Consider the following 6,507-nt stretch of genomic DNA (forward strand, 5'->3'; position numbering starts at 1 on the left):
ACGACCAACTCTCAGTATATCCTTGAAGTGGTCAGAAACACAAGAGTGGCCATCTTTAACCATTCCTAGGATCTGGTGCAAAGGTGGAACAGTCACTTACCATAGGTCCTATATAACTTGGAAAATTAGGAACTATCTAGATGGATCAGTGCAATTAGTTTTTTACTGGGACTACCTGGGAGCTGCAGGTAGACACAGTAACTGCCCCCTACACAGTAGTTCACAGTGGGATTACAAATAGCCACAGTACTTACTTGAGAGAATCCATATCATAATACAATGGGCATATTATATGCCAGGCACTGTGTTAAGTACCCTTCTCCCCTTATCCTCACAGTGTCCTTTTGAAGATACCCATTTCTCAAATGTAGAAAGTGAGCTTAAGCAAGACCATTTGACTTTTTCCATAAGGCTAAGTGGTCCTGAGCACTAAGTTACCATGTTGTCCCTGAAGGGATCAAAGGAAGAAGAGAAACCGCTCCAAAGATTTGGCCTTTCAGCAAAGCATATAAATGCAAATGCACCTCTGTACTGCTCTTGTTTATCTAGTGCAATGCATGCTCTATATTGATGAGATGAGATTAGATTAGATTAATTGGCTTTATAATGTGTTTGAATTATTTGGCACTACTCATTGGTATTCTAATTTATTGAGGAAAAAAGTTAGATGATTTAATCAATGATAATCTGTCTGAGAGGGAAATAACTTTGCATGAACACTATCTTTCTAAACATAATAAAGACAGAGGAAGATTCAAATATAAACAAAATAAAAATCTTGCAGAATACCTTCAAGTATACCTAAGACATGGAATGGGACCAGATACTCAAGAGCTACTGGGTGGGGTTATTAATGATTATATGGCTAAAGTCATCCCCACTGGGTCCTGGGAGCCTCTCTTTTCCCTGGGACTTTCTAGTGGCTACCCCCAGTTCCCCATCCCCCACTGCTACATATTTTTATTCGATTTTCTGATCCTCTGTACTTCTGTCACTTCCAGTACTGATCCTGCCCCCCTTTTTTTCTCCCTCCCAGGGCCCTCCCTCCCTCTACCTCCTGTGATTATTTTGTTCCCCCCTTCTATGTAGATCCAAAGAAGAGCTAGGGGAAGGTCTAAAAGAACTGAAGGGGATTGCAACCCCATTGGACCACTCACAGCTCCCAGACACTAAACCACCAACCAAAGCGTATACACAAGGGAGCCATGGCTCCTGCTACATATGTAGCAGAGGATGGCCTTATCTGACATCAATGTGAGGGGAGGTCCTTGGTCCTGTGAAGGTTCTATGCCCCAGTGTAGGGGAATGCCAGGGCCATGAGGCAGGAGTGGGTGGGTACTTGGAGGTGCACCCTCATAGAGGCAAAGTGGATGGGGAAGAGGGGAGATGGGATGGGGGTTTGTGGAGGGGGATACCATTTGAAATATAAACAAATAAAATGATTAATGAAAAAATTTGAAAAAATTTGAAAGATTACATGGGGTTTTTTTATGTGTGTGGTAAAAAATAATAATTGAAGTCTACAGATGAATAATAGATTTAAAAATGTTTATAAAGAAGAAGGTATGACTATACCATACAAAAATATATTGTAAATTGGCTAGAAAGGAACAATCAAGAAAAGATGTAAAAAGGCCGGAGAATGTATCTCAGCAGCAGAATGATTGCCTTGCATGTGCAAAGTCCTGGGTTCAAGACAAGCACTCCATAAAAAAGTTGCCTATAGTAGTGTATGCTTGAAATCCCAGCGTCTGGGGGTGGAGGCAGGAGGACCAGGATCATTCTAAGTGATCACTGGATACATAGAGAATTGAAAGCCAGCCTGTGCTACTGAGACCCTGACTCAAAAAAAAAAAAAAACAAAACAAAACAAAAAAAAAAACAAAAAAAAAACAAAACAAAAAAAAATGAAGCAACAGTAAGAAAAAGGATGTGAAGGGACACAGCTGCAGACAAATAGTCTGATAAGCTAAGCAAACTTAGAAATCAGATGGCCAATTCAGTAATCACCAAGGGGATGCAAAGTAATAATGTGACAGTGAAATGACACACTTTTCTTCATTTTTGATTACCACTGAGCTATGTACCCCCAGTTAAGGCAAAACAATTTGTTGAAAAGATATTGCCTCTTCCTGAAGAGATATTGAGAATATGCCTTACCTCTGCAATTCTGCTACTGAAACATGATGCTTGGCAAGCAAAGCAGGAGTTTGCAAGTATGATTGTTAAAGCACTACCGGTAGTTGCACACATACAAAGGAAAACAAAGAATGTTAGGAAGGTGAAAGGCCTTTGAATAAGTTGCTAATGTATTAATAAAATACTATCCAGACATTAAAAATAATAAAATAAATCTCTAGTAATGACTTTGAACTAGATGCATGAATTGTTACATATGAAAATAAAATGTAAAACTGTTAAATCTCCAATTTTTAATTTTTTTATTTTTTATTTTTATATATAAGTCCTTTACTATAACCGTCTTACATGTGTGTGTGTGTTTATGTACTATGTGCATGCTTGGGTCCTCTGCAAAAGCAACAAGTGACCTTAACCACCAAGCTATCTTTCCAGCCCCTAAAATGCATGTTTTAAAGTATGCGTGTAAACTAAACAAATTGAAATTCATTTATAGTCTCATCACTAGAATATAATGTTTAGGAGTATTTCTATCTAGTTCTTTCTATGTGTATATTAGATTTTAAAATTTTTGTATACATAATTTGGACATGAGGTAAAACATGAAATAACTTATACTGAGTTGTTAATGTAGGCTGGAGTGATGGACAGAAGAGGGATATAAGGAATAGGGAGCGAGGGAGGAGTACATTGTGATGGGAAAGACACAAAGATTGCACTGAAGAAAAGCACATTGCATGTGTACATTTTAGGAAGGTTGGGAATGTAACACAATTGGTTAAGCACATGTCTAACATGCTCAAAGCTCTGGATCCAATCACCACCATTAAAACCAAGTATATTGCTATACACCTGTAATTACAGCACTTGAATGATAGAGCCAGGAAGACTCAAAGTTTCAGGTAGAATGGTTCTAACTGTAAACTTAGCACAACCTAGAGTCACCTAGGAAGAGAGTCTCAATGAGAAATTGTCTAAAATAGGTTGGCCTGTGGCTATATCTGTGGGGCATTATCTTGATTGCTTTAGTTGATGTAGGAATACTCAGACTGAAAGTGGGTGGTAGCTTTCCCTGGTTTGGGGCCCTAGAGTGGCTAAGAGTAGAAAAACCTAGCCAAGTATTAGGTAAGCATGCATTTATTTCTCTCTGCTTGGGACTATGGATGGAATATGACTAGCTGCCTCAAGTTTCTGCCTTGACTTCCCTGTGATATTAGACTGTCTTAGTATGCTAGCCAAGGGGGCTGGCAAGATGGCTCAGCAGGAAAGAGCACTGACTGCTCTTCTGAAGGTCCTAAGTTCAAATCCTAGCAACCACATGGTGGCTGACGACCACCGGTAATGAAATCTGATGCCCTCTTCTGGTGTGTCTGAAGTCAGCCACAGTGTACTTACATATAATAATAAATAAAGAATGGTAGCCAAATAAACCCTTTCCCATTGAGTTACTTATTCTTGGGGTATTTTGTCACAATAACAGAGACAAAACAAAGCAAACCAACAAAAATCAGGGCAAAAGCAACAGCCATTTCAAGACCAGCCTGGGAAACATGAGATCCTGTTTCAAACAAACTACCAAAACAACTGTAGGGCTTTTTCTTGTAACTTGTGGGAATTGTGGTTGGTTAGCTGGTTAGTTGGTTGGTTGGTTGGTTAGTCGGTTGGTTGTTTTTGTTGCTTGCTTGGTTGGTTTGTTTAGTACGTATATATTTAGCCAAAAGGGGTAATCATTGTTACATGGATTACAGTTAACTGTAACTGCTAATATATTTGCAAGGCAAGTTTATATTACTAAGGAAAAGAGTTCCATTTGCTGTAAAGTGGAATTTTCATTGAAATATTACAGCCATGGAAATTATGATAATTCATTGGCTCATCATGCTTGTCATTGCTTAATTCCTATTTAACAAGAATTGCTAAACCAATGGGAAATTCCTTAATGGCACACATTGAAGTAAAATCCATCTTTGATCCATATCAGGAATTGTAAAATTGATTTGATAGTTGATTTCTGTTTGCCTTTGGCCTTTACAATTTCAGTTTCTCAGATCTCTTCTTTCTCAACGTTTTGAAACTTTGTGAGTATTTTAAAGGGAACCAAAGTGGCACCATTTATAGAAATAGACCTGTTAGGAAAAAGAGCATATTTGGTGAAGAGAGAGACTGACCCCAGGAATAGCCAGACATTAGCATTGAATCATTGAGCAATTTGAAAATGGAAGCTTTGGGCTGAGAAGAGAAAGGTAAGGTCTGCAAGAGGTGAAAAAAATGATCAGAAGTCCTGGGTGAATGGAGAGCAACATGGAAAGCATGGGAACACGAACGGTCTGGTTAGAAAGGGGTGGTAAAGGGCAAGTGAGAAAGAGTGAATGCTGTTTGGAGGGGTGAGAGGGAAAAGCAGGAAATAACAAGAAACAGTATCTATCAACAAAGCCCTAGTGAAGGCTTAGAGAACAGAGATGTTAAGAGGCTCTTAGACTGGACAGAAGGGCTGAACTGTAGGGAAGCATACGAGTGACCAGATTTCTTTTCTTTTCTTTACCTTTCTTTTCTTTTCTTCTTTTCTTTTCTTCTATTCTCTTTTCTTTTCTTTTTCTTCTCTCTCTCTCTCTCTCTCTCTCTCTCTCTCTCTGTTGTTGAACAATAATTTACTGCGATCCTTCCCTCTCAGCCTCTCCAATTCCGGGGTCACTTTCTCCTCTTATAGATCTTGTTTGCAAGTTCCATGAAGATGGATGGGGGCAGGGGCACAGAGCACTGCTCTATGAGACTCTTGAGGCGGTTGTAATTGTCTTCCTCCTACTTGAAGAAAACAGACTGCAGATCCAGCGCCTCATACAGTGCTTTCACCCGAGCCACTTTTTATGGGTCCTTCTGCCTATAATTCTCCTCTAAGATCTGGCGCTGTTGAGGACAGGCTCGTAGCAGACACTGAACCACCAGCCAGCTGCATTTGTTGTCCTGGATGTCAGTGCCAATCTTTCCCGTCACACTGGGGTCTCCAAAGAGATCAAGGTAGTAGTCCTGGACCTGAAAGAACTCGCCCATCTCCAGCAGGATCTTCAGGGCATTGGCATGTTCCTTCTCCCCATCAATGCCTGCCATGTACATGGTGGTCGCGATAGGCAGGTAGAAAGAGTAGAAAGCCGTCTTGTACTTGACAATCGATTTGTACCACTTTTCAGTGTATTTACCAAGATCCACATGGCCCCGGGGTGCTGTCATGAGGTCTAGAGTCTGCCGATCTCAGTCTGATAGGAACTCTGCAGAAAGAGCTCCAGCAGGTTCAGGTAGTAGGGCTGCTCCCTGCAGTAGAACTTCAGCAAACGATAGATGGAGGCTTCCAAAAGCAGAGTGTTGTTGATGGCATCCAAGCCAATGCCTGGCTTCTGATACCAGCAGATCTGGCCCCGCGAGTGAGGGAAGAGTCCATGATATCATCTGACACGAAGAAGAAAGCCTGGAGCATTTCTACACACCAGCCCACTGTCAGGGCCCGCTGAAGACTCTCAGTATCCTGTTTCTTCGGCTCCACCAGCTCCTGGAAGGCTTGTACCATGGCCAAACCCCGGTTGTACTTGCCTCCTAAGGCATTGTACTCTAGGACCTCCTTGAGCCGGGCAATAGCATCCCCTATGTCTGGGTGTACCAGCACCTTCTCAGTCAGCACCTTGACGATCTGGGAGAAGTGCTGGATGAAATTCTGCTTTTCTTGGTTATAAACATCCAATTTCTGGTTCCCATTCATTCTGACAGAGGAGCTAAATGCTCTGTTCTTCAACGCAGATTCTCCCGGGGTCCAAGATGTTTGCAGCTTACACCTGTGATCGGATTTCAAAGCCAGATTATGACTGAGATCCAATGAGATGCTGGCTCACTGAGATGTGTAGTGCCAGTATGCAGGTGTTCATGGGTAAATGTGGAGGAAAACAATTCTGGGTGTGATGGTACATGCCAGCACTTGAGAGGCAAATGTAGACATAGCTCTGTGAGTTTCAAGCTATGGTCCACATAGCGAGGTCCAAGCCAACCAGGGATATACAGCATGTCTCAAAGGAAAAAAAAAGGAAAGGAAAAATAAAATTCATGAAAAAGACAAAGTTCCTTTTCTCTGTAATTGTGTGGGAAGAACTTCATCATGGAGTTATCTCCCCAACCCAATATTTATTTATGGACTTTACTCCTTAGTTCATCCAAATGTAGGTGTTTTTCTACTTCTTGTTTGTTTGTTTGTTTATCTTATTTTTCACGATGGACTTTGTTTGTGTAGTAACCCTTGGTTGTCCTGGAACTCACACTTTAACCCAGGTTGGCTTTGAACACTCAGAGATCCACCTGCCTCTGCCACACAGGATTAAAGACACCACC

General features: G+C 41.1%; 1 pseudogene; it reads right to left on the bottom strand.

The window, feature by feature from the left end:
- On the bottom strand, positions 4,773-5,962 carry Gm8163 (predicted gene 8163; annotated as a pseudogene).

The sequence above is a fragment of the Mus musculus genome, chromosome X (genome assembly GCF_000001635.26).
Source record: "Mus musculus strain C57BL/6J chromosome X, GRCm38.p6 C57BL/6J".
In the NCBI taxonomy this organism is placed as follows: Eukaryota; Metazoa; Chordata; class Mammalia; order Rodentia; family Muridae; genus Mus; species Mus musculus.